This window comes from Schistocerca serialis, chromosome 2 (genome assembly GCF_023864345.2).
Source record: "Schistocerca serialis cubense isolate TAMUIC-IGC-003099 chromosome 2, iqSchSeri2.2, whole genome shotgun sequence".
NCBI lineage: Eukaryota > Metazoa > Arthropoda > Insecta > Orthoptera > Acrididae > Schistocerca > Schistocerca serialis.
In genome coordinates, this window is record NC_064639.1 from 898076800 (window position 1) to 898094359 (window position 17560).

Here is a 17560-nt window from a genome sequence, read left to right on the forward strand (position 1 = left end):
ATCCTGCGAATATGAAGTCAAATTTCTAGTCGTTCGAGGTGTTCTCTTTTTTTTCTGAACATGAGTGTGGGCAGGAGCTCCAGTGTTGCTCAATATCGAGGGGAAAGGAAATACATCCTTATGTATCTTTGGTAGACTGTACAGATTTGAAGGGACTGCAGCTTGTCGGAATTGAATGGTGGCGTTCCCCTTGTCGGCAGATTAAACTGACGAGGTTTTTCTCTACTCTCAAGTCTCATAGAGCCTTCCTTTCTGCTGAATTGATATTAAACATTTTTGTCGTGGGCAGGTGTCGATTCTAATCTCTTCTGGAACATCACTGGGAAGTGTCAAAACTGCCTGCTGTAGCCTACCTATCACATCTCGGATTGGAGCTGTCCCAGGTGTTGGTGTATAATTCAAACCTTTCTCAAGTACCGAAACTGTGGCGTCGTCTAAGATCCTATTCGTGAGATTAAACACGGTGCGTCGACGTGGTGCATTCTCTTCCTGCAGGTGGGCCTCCAGACGAGTATACTTCGAAATTTGGAGAACCTTATCTTGTTGTTTAGATCAGTCACCCAGAGCCCAGGTGGTGCCATCTACCCAATCCCAGGCTACAGCTCAGAGATTCGAAGAGATCTTTAGATACAGTGATAGAAATTTCATGGAAACCATGTGTAGTTCCCGTTGTGTGTAACGTAGCCTTTCTCTTATTAGGGCTCCACTTGCCCATCGTTTCATTCTACCAGCGGCCACAGAGCAAATACGATGTTTAAATTAAGCAGACGGTGGGATGTTTTGTCACAGCAAAAATGGCTCTGAGCACTATGGGACTTAACAATTGAGGTCATCAGTCCCCTAGAACTTAGAACTACTTAAACCTAACTAACCTAAGGACATCACACACATCCATGCCCGAGGCAGGATTCGAACCTGCGACCGTAGCGGTCACGCGGCTCCAGACTGAAGCGCCTAGAACCGCTCGGCCACTCCGGCCGGCTTCTTAGCAAAAAAAAGATCGGAAAATTTATACTTATTTTACCATAGTCCTAGATTATTTCGTCGTAAACACGTGTCTCAGCATGAATAACAAGACAAACCGTTTGAGAAATTTGCTGTGTGATCTGGAACCCTGAAATGTCACGTCACTTTTCAGTAGCAAGCAGACGTCACTGAGAGAAGGCGAATTCTGCGGCCGCCCGGAAAATCCGACTGACGGCAGCGCCGACGGTAGCTTCAAACTGATCAAAGGGAATCTGCGGCGGCGAGTCCAATGTGTCAGAAACATGTGGCGTAATGAAGAAGTGACCGCCGGCGTCTGGCTTGGAGATCCGCAAACAAGCGCTGCGCCCGCGCGGCATCGCGAATTCACAGACAATCGATCACCGCGGTGTTGGCAGCTGCGAAAAGGCTCGTACGGCGATTGAAATAAACTTCGTGACTGTCAGAGGCGAGCGGAGCGAAACTGACGCTATTCACTGTGTTAACCCATTCCCACCTCGTCGTCGTATATATATGGTGTGTTTGAGTATTATAGGCAAAATCGAAAGGCGCGAATAAAAGACAATTAAACGGTCAAATAATCCTAATAAACAGGTCCGAAAATCAAAGGTTTCTCAGATACGACGCAGTATGCCTAAGCACGTAGGGGGGATAGGCAAAAATAATGTGAACACCTGTACTTATTTGGAAATGATTTATTAATGAAGGGTTATATCTTCATTTGCCCTTAATGTAGCGGCGATTCTTCTTGGAATAATGGTATATAATGACTGTCTAGTCTCCAGTGGAATATTATGTCACTCTTCGATCAGAACCTCTTCCAACTCCCGTTGTGACGAGGGAGGCGGAAATCTGCTCCGCAGTCTGTGCTCCAATACCGCCCAAAAGGGACTGCGCTGGCCAGGGTAGACGCTGCAGTTCTGTTGCATGCTCCTCAAACCACGATTGTACCGTCCTGGCTGTGTGAATGGGTGCATTATCGTCCCGAAATTTGGGATCATCGTTGGGGAACAACATTTGAATCACGGGGTTCACCTGATCACCTAAATTGTTCACATAATCGTTGGCGGTAACACTGCCTTTGAGAGTAATGATGGGACCAGCAGGATACCATGATATGGTTGCCAACACCATCACACTTCCACCTCCATGCTTAACCGTTGGAATCAAGCAATCAGGATTGTAGGCTTCTTTTGGCGCTCTCCAGACATAAACACGGCCCGATGTTGGAAATAAGGATAACGTTCACTGGTCGGACCTTATGACGTGTTTCCACTGATCAGCCGTCAAGGATTTATGCTCCTGACATCATGTTGTATAGTTCTTTGCATTGATTGTCGTCATTAATGGTTTCGTATAGCAGCGCGTCTATGAATACTCGCTTTATTGAGTTCTCGGCGGACAGTGTTGATAGATACGGGGTCTCGACGGTGGCTATTGAGCTCTGCTGTCACTTTAGCCGCAGTAGTTTTGTGTTGTTTTGACACAATTCGTGTTAGCGTACGACGATCTCAATCATTTAGTTTTGATTTGCGCCCACTGTTACGATTACACGATGATGTTTCCATGTTTTGTGTAGGTTGTCATGGCTGTTGAAACAGATGCTATTGAAACATTCAATAAGTTGGCTGTCTTGGTTACTGATGCTCCAGCTAATCGGGCTCCCACAACCTGCCCTCTTCGGAACTCCATTAGGTATTTCATTGCACATCGACCTCCGCCTCTGAATGCAAATACCAAGTGTGCACTACTCGTAAACAACCTGCACTGATGCCTAGTCCGTACTGAACACGCACAGTGTAGCGCAACACATGCCTTACCTGCATTGTTGTCCATCAAACACAAACATTCCATTACTAGCACTGTTCACATTATTTTGCGTATCTCCTGTACATGATCACCTTCTCTATATTGCTAAAACGCTATCCCAGAACCCCGTATCACTTGCACCGTAGGGACAACAAAAAGTTGGTCTTCAACATTTCGCGAAGTCAGTGACCGAACTTAAAAATTTTAACTGCTGTTACAATGTACTCATATAGAGCTATAATCTTAAGATACAAGTTTAACACAATAAGACAAGTATTACATTATTTTAGAAACTGCATGTTCGCCTTGACTCAACGTAAATGATACCATGGAAATTCATCTATCCAGTGACTGAGAATGAGACGCTTAGTGACTTCCAACGAAGTTTACGCGTAATTTCAAACCCTTTTCTCGCTGAAACCTCTTGCAAAATTATGAAAGGAAAAAACTTTATCTCTTACTGCATTTTCGTTGTTCAAGTAGTAAAACTTGAGTATCGTACATGACATTTTAATTTATTACTTCTTTATTACAGACTCTATTCGCGACACAATTTGCAGACGGTGTCCATATATGCCGATGAATGTACTTGCTAAGTGGTATCATTGTGCAAAGTATAGTTCAGGAGATATGAAGTCATAGACATTTATCTGTCTGAAAAACTAGCTTCTGATTACATTGGCGTACAGTAAAGTTTCGTCGGGCAAGACGTTTTAAGTTATTACTTCTTAACTACTAACTCCGTTCGAAACACACTTTGCAGACGCTGAATGTACTTCCAGGTTATATCATTGCACGACGTAATTTACGACGAGACCCACGAGGAAAACAGGCCGTGGCGCGTATGCCACAGCACAGCACGTGACAGTGTAGGGCTTACGAGTGCCAACAGCCGTCACTGGCAGGGAGCGAGTAACTGTCTCAGACGAGTTTAATATTTCTTGACTGTGTGTTTAAATGCATGCAAGTTCTCGATAACACACAACAAAATTAAGACCTTTAGTGGGTAATTTTTCAGCTAAATATTGATTTTCCATGTACCCGGCACGCAGCCGAACTTTCATGAAGCGTGGCGGACAAGCCGAACACTGTGACGTCAAAGGTTCACTGCAGGGCCCTTATATCTCATTGGCCCCGGTCTAGAAAATATGACATCTACACAAACACTGAGGTGCGCGAAAAACTAGCTTTTGCTTAAAATGGAGCCCAAATTGCTCAGACTATATTCATCCAGTATTTCATATCGAGATTACTTAGCCACTTCCAATAAACTTTAACCATTACCCCCTTTTCCAAACTTTTTGTCGCTTACATGTCTAACTCCCCCCCCCCCCCCCCCCTGAACCATAGACCTTGCCGTTGATGGGGAGCCTTGCGTGCCTCAGCGATACAGATAGCCGTACCTTAGCTGCAACCACAGCGGAGGGGTATCTGTTGAGAGGCCAGACAAACGTGTGGTTCCTGAAGGGGGGCAGCAGCCTTTTCAGTAGTTCCAGGGGGCAACTGATCTGCCCTTGTAACACTAACCAAAACGGCCTTGCTGTGCTGGTACTGCGAACGGCAGAAAACAAGGGGAAACTACAACCGTAATTTTCCCCGAGGGCATGCAGCTTTACTGTATGGTTAAATGATGATGGCGTCCTCTTGGGTAAAATATTCCGGAGGTAAAATAGTCCCCCATTCGGATCTCCGGGCGGGGACTACTCAAGAGGACGCCGTGATCAGGAGAAAGAAAACTGGCGTTCTACGGATCGGAGCGTGGAATGTCAGATCCCTTAATCGGGCAGGCAGGTTAGAAAATTTAAAAAGGAAAGTGGATAGGTTAAAGTTAGATATAGTGGGAATTAGTGAAGTTCGGTGGAAGGAGGAACAAGACTTTTGGTCAGGTGAATACAGGGTTATAAATACAAAATCAAATAGGGGTAATGCAGGAGAACGTTTAATAGTGAATAAAAAAATAGGAGTGCGGGTAAGCTACTACAAACAGCATAGTGAACGCATTATTGTGGCCAAGATAGACACGAAGCCCACGCCTACTACAGTAGTACAAGTTTACATGCCAACTAGCTCTGCAGATGACGAAGAGACTGATGGAATGTATGATGAGATTAGATTAGATTAGATTAGATTTACTTTCATTCCAATTGATCCGTAGTGAGGAGGTCCTCCAGGATGTGGAACATGTCAGAAAAACAACAATACATGACAAATATTTAAACTAAAACAAATAAGCTAATGTACCATTCCACAGGTCCCAAGTGGAATGATCGTCATTTTTTAATGAACACTAAGAGTCATTTTAGAAATACTATTGCACTGAATTTAAAATAAAAAAAGTTTTATATTTATTTATAAGGTAAGAAACATGTAATACAACTACTGTAATACTTATTTACAATGAACACATTACTGCACTGAAATGGTGCAGAAGTTAGATTATACTTACACACACACACACACACACACACACACACACAAATTTTCAGTGAACACATTACTGCACTGAAATTGTGCAGAAGTTATGTTGTACTTATATACAAATCAGTTGGTTTTCCTCAGAAATTCATCAATGGAGTAGAAGGAGTTGGCCACCAATAAATCCTTTAGGCTTCTCTTAAACTGAATTTCATTGGTTGTTAAGCTTTTTATGGCTGCTGGCAAGTTATTGAAAATGTGTGTTCCTGAATAATGCACACCTTTTTGTACAAGACTAAGTGACTTTAAATCCTTGTGAAGATTATTCTTATTTCTAGTATTGATTCCATGAATTGAGCTGTTGGTTTGAAAAAGTGATATATTTTTAATGACAAATTTCATTAAGGAATAAATATATTGGGAAGCTGTAGTTAGTATCCCTAGTTCCCTAAACAGGCTTCTGCAGGATGTTCTTGAGTTCACACCACATATAATTCTTACTGCACGTTTTTGTGCCCGGAAAACTTTAGCTTGGCTTGATGAATTACCCCAGAAAATAATCCCATATGACATTATGGAATGAAAGTAAGCATAGTATGCCAGCTTTTTCATTTTTATATCCCCTATGTCTGACAAAATTCGCATTGCAAACAGAGATTTGTTAAGACGCTTCAGCAGTTCTGTGGTGTGCTCCTCCCAGTTGAATTTATTATCAAGCTGTAATCCCATCAAGCTGTAATCCCATCAAGCTGTAATAAAAGAAATTACTCAGATAGTGAAGGGAGACGAAAATTTAGTAGTCATGGGTGACTGGAATTCGATAGTGGGAAAAGGAAGAGAAGGAAACATAGTAGGTGAATATGGATTGGGGGTGAGAAATGAAAGAAGAAGCCACTTGCTAGAATTTTGCACAGAGCATAACTTAATCATAGCTAACATTTGGTTCAAGAATCATAAAAGAAGGTTGTATACATGGAAGAAGCCTGGAGATACTGACAGTTTTCAGATAGATTATATAATGGTAAGACAGAGATTTAGGAACCAGGTCTTAAATTGTAAGACATTTCCAAGGGCAGATGTGGGCTCTGACCACAGTCTATTGGTTATGAACTGTAGATTAAAACTGAAGAAACTGCAGAAAGGTGGGAATTTAAGGAGATGGGACCTGTATAAACTGACTAAAACAGAGGTTGTACAGAGTTTCAGGGAGAGCATAAGGGAACAATTGACAAGAATGGGGCAAAGAAATACAGCAGAAGAAGAATGGGTAGCTTTGAGGGATGAAGTAGTGAGGAGAGCAGAGGATCAAGTAGGTAAAAAGACGAGGGCTGGTAGAAATCCTTGGGTGACAGAAGAAATATTGAATTTAATTGATGAAAGGAGAAAATATAAAAATGCAGTAAATGAAGCAGGCAAAAAGGAATACTAATGTCTCAAAAATGAGATCGACAGGAAGTGCAAAGTGGCTAAGCAGGCATGGCTAGAGGAAAAATGTAAGGATGTAAAGGCTTATCTCACTAGGGGTAAGATAGATACTGCCTACAGGAAAATTAAAAAGACCTTTGGAGAAAAGAGAAACACTTGTATGAATATCAAGAGCTCAGATGGAAACCTAGTTCTAAGCAAAGAAGGGAAAGCAGGAAGGTAGAAGGAGTATATAGAGGGTCTATACAAGGGGGAGGTACTTGAGGACAATATTATGGAAATGGAAGAGGATGTAGATGAAGAAAAAGTGGGAGATATGATACTGCGTGAAGAGTTTGACAGAGCACTGAAAGACCTAAGTTGAAAGAAGGCCCCGGGAGTAGACAACATTCAATTAGGACTACTGACAGCCTTGGGAGAGCCGGTCCTGTCAAATCTCTGCCATCTGGTGAGCGAAATGTGTGAGACAGGCGAAATACCCTCAGACTTCAAGAAGAATATAATAATTCCAATCCCAAAGAAAGCTGTTGACAGATGTGAAAATTACCAAACTATCAGTTTAATAAGTCACGGCTGCAAAATACTAACACGAATTCTTTACAGACGAATGGAAAAACTGGTAGAAGCCGACATCGGGGAAGATCAGTTTGGATTCCGTAGAAATATTGGAACACGTGAGGCAATACTGACCTTACGACTTATCTTAGAAGAAAGATTAAGGAAAGGCAAACCTACGTTTCTAGCATTTGTAGACGTAGAGAAAGCTTTTGACAATGTTGATTGGAATACTCTCTTTCAAATTCTGAAGGTGGCAGGGGTAAAATACAAGGAGCGAAAGGCTATTCACAATTTGTACAGAAACCAGATGGCAGTTATAAGAGTCGAGGGAAATGAAAGGGAAGCAGTGGTTGGGAAGGGAGTGAGACAGGGTTGTAGCCTCTCCCCAATGTTATTCAATCTGTATATTGAGCAAGCAGTAAAGGAAACAAAAGATAAATTCGGAGTAGGTATTAAAATCCATGGAGAAGAAATAATAACTTTGAGGTTCGCCGATGACATTGTAATTCTGTCAGAGACAGCAAAGGACTTGGAAGAGCAGTTGAACGGAATGGACAGTGTCTTGAAAGGAGGGTATAAGAAGAACATCAACAAAAGCAAAACGAGGATAATGGAGTGTAGTCGAGTTAACTCGGGTGATTCTGAGGGAATTAGATTAGGGAATGAGACACTTAAAGTAGTACAGGAGTTTTGCTATTTGGGGAGCAAAATAACTGATGATGGTCGAAGTAGAGAGGATATAAAATGTAAACTGGCAGTGGCAAGGAAAGCGTTTCTGAAGAAGAGAAATTTGTTAACATCGAGTATAGATTTAAGTGTAGTAAGTCGTTTCTGAGAGTATTTGTATGGAGTGTAGCCATATATGGAAATGAAACGTGGACGATGTATAGTTCGGACAAGAAGAGAATAGAAGCGTTCGAAATGTGGTGCTACAGAAGAATGCTGAAGATTAGATGGGTAGATCACATAACTAATGAGGTATTGAGTAGAATTGGGGAGAAGAGGAGTTTGAGGCTCAACTTGCCTAGAAGAAGGGATCAGTTGGTAGGACATGTTCTGAGGCATCAAGGGATCACCAATTTAGTATTGGAGGGCAGCGTGGAGGGTAAAAATCGTAGAGGGAGAGCAAGAGATGAATACACTAAGCAGATTCAGAAGGATGTAGGCTGCAGTAGGTACTGGGAGATGAAGCAGCTTGCACAGGACAGAGTAGCATGGAGAGCTGCATCAAACCAGTCTCAGGACTGAAGACCACCACAACAACAACAACAACAACAACAACACATGTCTAATGCTTTTAACTCATTTGTAAAAAAAAGAAAAAAAAAGGGGGGGTTCAGATGTTTGAAGCTGGGAGTTCGTTTTGTAAAAAGGCCTATTCGGATGATTTTCCTTATGGTGAGCCGGCCTTCTGGCTGAGCGGTTCTAGGCGCTTCAGTCTGGAACCGCGAGACCACTATGATCGCAGGTTCAAATTCTGCCTCGGGCATGGATGTATGTGATGTCCTTAGGTTAGTTAGGTTTAAGTAGTTCTAAGTTCTAGGGGACTGATGACCTCAGATGTTAAGTACCATAGTGCTCAGAGCCATTTGAACCATTTGAATCTTATGGTGAAAGAATGCGTACGTTGCACACTTTCATCTGGCTCTTCGGGAATACGTAACGTAACATGGATCTTCGACAAAAGTGTTACGGTCGCGACTCGCTAATACTGTGGTCTCCCATATCCCTTGAATCAGCTGGAATTTTTTGTGTGTGGGGATAATTAAAACAATTGGTGTACTCTATCAAAAACGGTTCAAATGGCTCTGAGCTCTATGGGCCTTAACATCGGAGGTCATCAGTCCCCTAGACTTAGAACTACTTAAACCTAACTAACCTAAGGACATCACACACATCCATGCCAGAGGCAGGATTCGAACCTGCGACCGTAGCAGCAACGCGGTTCCGGACTGAAGCGCCTAGAACCGCTCAGCCACAACGGCCGGCGGTGTACTCTATCCCTGTCGATAATGTCGGTTTATTTATTCTCGTGTCGGAAACATACATATGTGCACAGTTAAAATGTCTCATAGTCTCTGACCAAAATTTGGCGACTTCCAGTTCATTTTGTGTCGCTTGATCGAGGTCTTGTGCAATACAGGAGGCTAGACACAGTTCACATCGAAGCGTGAGCTGTACTTCTCCGCAGTCATACTTAATATTGTTTTCTGTAACGTAGCCCCATATTTCCAGAGTAAACCTTGATCTACCCATTTCTGATCTCAGCCTATTCATAGGTTTCCAGGTCATCCATTTCTCATCATGTCCTTGAGGCAGAATTTCAGAATCTCCTTTCCAGCCAGAGAGAAGGGAAGTCTTATATCACCAAAGCAGAACCCTGGAATTTTCAGCAGTGTTAGCAAGTGCCTTTGATGTTCTAAGGAAACTCTTCTTTGACTTCGGTCGCTGCGAAAGCTGTTTATGCCAATACAGGGGATGGGTTTGTTCTTGTTCCACTTTCTTTCCTTCCTTATTCGCCGTAATTGTCCTTCGAATGAGAGGTGGTGCTACTCATGCAACGTGGGAAATCCATTCGACAGGAGTAGATTTCAAGTAACCTATTATAATTCTGCAGGTGTTGTTGAGAGCTACGTCTACTGGTTTGGCATGTCATGAATTACACCCAACAAAACAAAACTTCTAATCCATGCAGTGTGTCTTGAAAGTAAGAGATCTGTCCAGCGTCATTCCTAGGTATTTTGGGGTGTAGCAATGGTGTAACACAACTCCTGACCATACTATCATCAACTAAGAGTAGCTTCTCTATTTCTCAAATGAAAAACGCACACTTGAGTCTTTGAAGGGTTTGGTTTAAGCTGGTTTGTGCTATAGTATCTTGAAAGATCTTCAAGGGTATTCGTGAGGGTGTTCTCTACTGATTAAAAGTCTGAGCTCTGAGTGGCAAGAGCAAGGTCATCAGCATACAAGAAACTCCTGGTGTTGGGGGTCGCTTACGTACATGTTGAGTGGGATTCGAGCCAACATTATTCCTTGGGGAAGACCGTATTTCTGTAATCTCCATCGACTGCACTGCCCTTGAGAGTCAACGAAGAACATGCAATTTTGCAGAATTGCTGAGATGAACCTAGTTAGGCTAAAATCCTTAGTCATATTGAGCACTTTGAGTAGAAGTAGCTGGTGGTTGACAGTGTCGACAAACCCCGGGATCGAATTGTGGATGGTTGTCAAAGCATTCAGAACATGCCTGGGATTATGGGCATCGATGAGGAACTGTGCTGAAACCTGTCTTTTCAGATGAAAGATGGCCATGTCGGACACTTGTTACAAAGTGTTTGTCTCGAGTGTACAGCTGCTGTCTGGGTCGTTGGGGACTCTGTTATAACAAGTCCATGTACCCAGTCGTAATACGTCGTTTCGGAGAAACCGTTGGTTTCCAGACCTACAGGGGTTGAACAAAAATATGGAAACACAAAAAAGACAACACATAAACATGTCTAATACAGTGTAGAAATCCCGTTAGCATTCAAAACAGCTTCCAGCCGTCTCGGAATGGGTAAAAACATGTCGTGTATGGTTTTCTAGAGAATCTTAAACCGTTATTCTTACGAAATAGTGGCAAGTTGATGTAATGATGATGGAGGTGGATGGCGATCAGGCACGCTTCTCTCTAAACTAGACAGCAAAAGCTCAGAAACATCGACTGTGATGGCCAGGGGAGATGCGACAATTCATCATCCTGCTCACAAAACCAATAGTGGACGATGAGAGCTGTATGAACAGGGCCATGTTGTCTTGGAACAGAGCATCATCACTGGAGAACAAACATTGTACCATGTGGTGGAGCTGATAAGTCAATATGATCACATAATCCTTGGCAGCAGTGCGATCTTGCAGAATAACCATGGGGCACGTGGAATACCACGGTATGGCTGCCCGAATCATGACCGAACTCTCGTTACGTTTCACTGTTTGATGTAATCTCAGGAAGAAGTTGGAAGCAGCGTGAATCACGAGTCTTACGACCAAACGACTTTTTTTCGTTGCTTCATGGTCCAGATTTTATGCGGCTTCGGCACCACGTTTTCCTGTTATGGGCTTTTGCATCAGCGACAAGTGGTTTTGGAATTCCAGCTTGCCAAGCAATTCCCAGCGCCCTTCCTGTTGTTTTGGTGCTGACAGCGTTCGTGAAGTGCGATGCTCAGTTCAAATGGTTCAAATGGCTCTAAGCACTATGGGACTTAACATCTGAGGTCAACAGTTCCCTAGACTTAGAACTACTTAAACCTAACTAACCTAAGGACATCACATACATCCATGCCCGAGGCAGGATTCGAACCTGCGACCGTAGCAGCCGCTTGGTTCCGGAAGATGCTCAGTCCTGCAGTGACTTTTGCAGTTGTCTTTCTCTTATTTTCAGTGACAATCATCTTCAATGACCGTCCGTCACGATCATTCAACACATTCTCTTGTCCGCATTGTGACTTAGCGGATGATGTTTTTCTGCCTTCCCTGTATGTGACATATATCTTCGATAAGGCTCCTCTTGAAACTCCAAACATTTCGGCAACCTTAGTTGTGAAAGCATCAACCATACCAGCACCAACAATTATCCCTCGTTCTTACTGACTTAGCTCCCACATAATGTAGACATAACTGTGCAGAACATAGCGCTCTGACCATGACTGACCCTTGTAACGTATTGAGGACACTGCAGAGGTGCTGTGCGTGCTCGAATGCAACAGCACAATCTGCAGGCTTGGCTACCACCTGCATTTATGTTCAAACGTGTATTTCTCACGCTGCTTCCAATTTTTGGCAACCTCCGTTTGTTTATCAGGATTATTTGCTCCTTTCAGTGCCCACCATTCTCTCCCTTCGCTTGAAGCTGTAATAGCCAGACACCGTGCAAAGACTGCGTGCCCAAAAGGCTCAGCTAAACTACGGTATGTGGCGGAGGGTACTTTTGGTACCACTGTCATTTTCACCTGGTCATTTACACCACCATTTCCCTCATTTTCTTCTAATGGTCTTTTCACGAGACATTCACAGATGCGTTGGTTGGTTCGTTTGGTGGTACGGGACCAAACAGCGAAGTCATGGGTTCCATCACATTAGCGAACGATGGGTAAGGAAGTCGGCTGTGCTCTTTCAAAGGAACCATCCCGGCATTTGCCTGAAGCGATTTAGGGAAATCACGCAAAACCAAAATAAGGATGGGCGGATGCGGATTTGAAGCATAATCCTCCGGACTGGGAGTCCACTGCGCTAACCACAGCGCCACCTTCCTCGGTACACTGATGAGCCGAACGCAATACAGCAATGATTCTGCATGCCATGGACTCGACAAGTACTTGATAGCTTCCCAGAGGTTTGTGGCACCTGATGCCTACGTGTATGTCACACACTTACAATAATTTATGGGCAGTAGGCTTCTGGGTGCGGAGCTGCTGTCCGATAGTGCCCTAGTTGTGTCCCATCGGATTCAGATAAGCCAAATTTGATGGGCAAGAGATCAACGTGGAAACACTATCAAACCACTGCAGCACGATTCTGACCTTCTGACACAGACAGTTATCCTGTTCGGAGACGCCATCACTCTTGAGGAAGACGTCAAGCATAAGGGGTTACAGGTGGTCCCCAATAATGTCCACGTAGGCCACAGCTGTCATGGTTCCTTCGATTACTACCGCATTTATCTGTTTCCTTGTAAAAGGTATTCTCCGTTACTAACGATCATTTTATATAAGACTGATGCTGGCATAGTATAATTTCTGAACCGTGATCGGATGTAAGCAATGGACGCTATACATCTCTGGAAAGCTATATTGCGCAGAGCCGCTGTTTTGATGAAGTAGTTTCTTTAAAAAAAATGTTTTTTTTTAGTTTCTTCATTTTACAGTTCATTACCATAGTTTATCAGAGAGAAACCTGCAAGTAGGATGTATGTCATGCGCTGGAAATATATTTTTTGCAGTGAGATGTTAACAGCGCTGCATTTCATATGACTGATAGGTCGGAAACTGAAGCGATCTAACATTATAACCTGTTTTAAGTCCAGAGCCATGTAGCCTTAGGACTGCGTGTGTTTATGTTCTCTCTTACCAATACCATCCTGGTACTGTTCCCAAACACTAGAACAATACTTTAAATCTGATAGCGTAGTTGATTTACTTAAATTGCTTCGAACTCCGCCCGTCTGGAGCTCCATCATGCACAAAAACCACCCATTTCTTGTTGTTGTTAATTGTATGCTATTACGGCTCCGAAAACCAGTATCGACGATGTTGTGTTGAGTGGTTCGCACGCTGAAACTTGTTGATGGCCCAACACTGAAATCTGCAGCAATATGCGGAGGGGTTGCATTTATGTCACAATGAACGATTCTCTTCAGTCGTCGTTGGTCACGTTCTTGCAGGATTTTTTTCCGGCTATAGCGATGTCGGAGATTGGATGTTTTACCGGATTCCTGATAATCGCGGTACACTCGTGAAATTGTCGTACGGGAAAATCCCCACTTCATCACTACCTCGGAGATGCTGTGTCCCATCGCTCGTGCGCCGACCATAGCACCACGTTCAAACTCGCTTAAATCTTGATAGCCTTCCATGGTGGCAGCGGTAACCGATCTAAGCACTGCGCCAAATACTCGTCGTCTTGTACAGGGTGGTCCATTGATCGTGACGGGGCCAATAATCTCACGAAATAAGCGTCAAACGAAAAAACTACAAAGAACGAAACTTGTCTAGCTTGAAGGGGGAAACCAGATGGCGCAATGTTTGGCCCGCTAGATGTCGCTGCCATAGGTAAAACGGATATCAACTGCATTTTTTAAAATAGGAACCCCCATTTTATTACATATTCGTGTAGTACGTAAAGAAATATGAATGTTTTAGTTAGACCACTTTTTTCGCTTTGTGATAGATGGCGCTGTAATACTCACAACATATGGCTCACAATTTTAGACGAACAGTTGGTAACAGGTAGGTTTTTTAAATTAAAATACAGAACTTAGCTGGCCATAGTGGCCGAGCGGTTCTAGGCGCTACAGTCTGGAACCGCGCGACCGCTCCGGTCGCAGGTTCGAATCCTGCCTCGGGCATGGATATGTGTGATGTCCTTAGGTTAGTTAGGTTTAAGTAGTTCTAAGTTATAGGGGACTGATGACCTGAGAAGTTAAGTCCCATAGTGCTTAGAGCCATTTGAACCATTTTTTTTACAGAACTTATGCTGTTACAGAGTGATACACCTGTAAATACCGCATTAATGCAATAAATGCTCAAAATAATGTCCGTTAACCTCAGTGCATTTGGCAATACGTGTAACGACATTCCTCTCAACAGCGAGTAGTTCGCCGTCCGTAATGTTCACACATACATTGAGAATGTGCTGACGCATGTTGTCAGGCGTTGTCGGTGGATCACGATAGCAAATATCCTTCAATTTTTCCCACAGAAAGAAATCCGGGGACGTCAGATCCGGTAAACGTGCGGGCCATCGTATGGTGCTTGGACAACCAACCCACCTGTCATGAAATATGCTATTCAATAGCGCTTCTACCGCACGCGAGCTATGTGCCGGACATACATCATGTTGGAAGTACGTCGCCATTCTGTCATGCAGTGAAACATCTTGTAGTAACATCGGTAGAACATTACGTGGGAAATCAGCATACATTGCACCATTTAGATTGCCATCGATAAAATGGGGGCCAATTATCCTTCCTCCCATAATGACGCACTATACAATAACCCGCCAAGATCACTGATGTTCCACTTGTCGCAGCCATAGTGGATTTTCCGTTGCCCAATAGTGCATATTATGCCGGTTTACGTTACCGCTGTTGGTGAATGATGCTTTGTCGCTAAATAGAACGCGTGCAAAAAATCTGTCATCGTCCCGTAATTTCTCTTGTGCCCAGTGGCAGAACTGTACACGACGTTCAAAGTCGTCGCCATGCTATTCCTGGTGCATAGAAATATGGTACGGGTGCAATTGATGTTGATGTAGCATTCTCAACACCGACGTTTTTGAGATTCCCGATTCTCGTGCAGTTTGTCTGCTACTGATGTGCGGATTAGCCGCGAATGCAGCTAAAACACCTACTTGGGCATCATCATTTGTTGCAGGTCGTGGTTGACGTTTCACATGTGGCTGAACACTTCCTGTTTCCTTAAATAACGTAACTATCCGGCGAACGGTCCGGACACTTGGATGATGTCGTCCAGGATACCGAACAGCATACGTAGCACACGCCCGTTGGGCATTTTGATCACAATAGCCATACATCAACACGATATCGACCTTTTCCGGAATTGGTAAACGATCCATTTTAACACGGGTAATGTATCACGAAGCAAATACCGTCCACACTGGCGGCATGTTACGTGATACCACGTACTTATGTGTTTGTGACTATTACAGCGCCATCCATCACAAATCGAAAAAAGTGGTCCAACTAAAACATTCATATTTCTTTACGTACTGCACGAATATGTAATAAAAATGGGGGTTCCTATTTTTAAAAAAACGCGGTTGATATCCGTTTGACCTATGGCAGTGCCATCTAGCGGGCCAACCATAGCGCCATCTGGTTTCCCCCTTCAAACTAGACGAGTTTCGTTCTTTGTAGCTTTTTCGTTTGATGCTTATTTCGTGAGATATTTGGCCCGGTCACTATCAATGGACCACCCTGTATAGGCGTTGCCTACGGCAGCATTGTCTCCTGCCTGTTTCATGTCTCTGTATTTGAATATGCCTGCCTATATCAGTTTCTTTGATTATTCAGCGTACATGCCTACGGTTATCAAAAACGCTAATCGCGACATCCGGCGGAACTATGATATGGCGGGAAATTCAAATTGAAATTTGTCAGGATTTAAACGCCGCACACTGTAATTACCTGCAGTCTTTCGTTGGGTATTGTTATTTGGAAATGATGCCTTGTTTTCAGTAATGATGTAACATTGGTACATGTGTCACAAAGCAGGTACGTTATAAGCTAGAGCTTCTGGTTTCGCTACTCGATTTCTGCTACGTTGACTCTTTTTCCAATGTTAACACGTAGAGAGAGAGGGGGGGGGGGGGGGGTGAGAAGGGAGGGGACAGCGCAATTTGCAATCAGTTTAGCTCGGCCGGCAGGTGAGGGCGGTGCGGCGCCGTCCTGGGTGGATAAGTTGGGCCCACCCCTTACCCCTTCCCGGGCCGGCAGTAATAAGACAGGCCGCCACCGCAGCCACGGAATTCCTGGGTCGCCTCGGCCGGCAATAAAGGCGACCCCGACGCCGACGCCGACGCCAACTCCGGGATGGGCTGCGATCGATGCCTCCCGCTCCTCGCCTTGCCTTCCCTGCCACCCCCGGCCAGGCCCGGATGGCACCAGCAGGCTAACCCACACGTCGCGCCACGCCCCCTCAGTCGTCGGGTCCCATCTGGTCTGCCATAGTCTTACACAGCCGCCAAAAAACACCCTTATTACGAAAAGCATTCCTCTCCTGTGCGCCTGACGTCCTCTGTATGCCTCACCCAGCCGGTAACACAGTGAAGCACCAAAGAAACTGGTATCGACAACGCCTATGTAACACAAGTGTCTGTCGTGTTGTTAGATCGGTTACTGCTGCTACAGTGCCAGGTTATCAAGATTTAAGTGTTTCAACGTGGTGTTATAGTCGGCGCACGAGCGATGGGACACACCCTCTCCGAGGTACCGATGAAATGGGGATTTTTCTCATACGACCATTTCACGAGAGTGCCATGAATATCAGGAATCTGGTAAAACGTCGTATCTCCGACATCGCTGCGACCGGAAAAGTTCCTGCAAGAAGGGAACCAACGACGACTGAAGAGAATTGTTCAACGTGACAGAAGTGCAACCCTTCCGCAAATTGCTGCAGATTTCCATGCTGGGCCATCAACAAGTGTCAGCGTGCGAACCATTCAACGAAACATCATCGATATGGGGTTTCGGAGCCGAAGGCCCACTCATGTACCCTTGATGACTGCACGACACAAAGTATTACGCCTCGCCTGGGCCCGTCAACACCGACATTGGACTGTTGATGTCTGGAAACATACTGCCTGGTCGGACCAGTCTCATTTCAATTGTGTCGAGCGGATGGACATGTACGTGTGTAGAGACAACCTCATGAATTCGTGGGCCCTGCATGTCAGCAGGGGATTGTTCAATCTGGTGGAGGCTCTGTAACTGTGTAGGGCGTGTGTAGTTGGAGTGATATGGGACCCCTGACACGTCTAGGTACTGCTCTGACAGGTGACACATACGTAAGCGTCCTGTCTGATCACCAGCATTCATTCATGTCCATTGTGCATTCCGACGAACTTGGGCAATTACAGCAGGACGGACACCCCA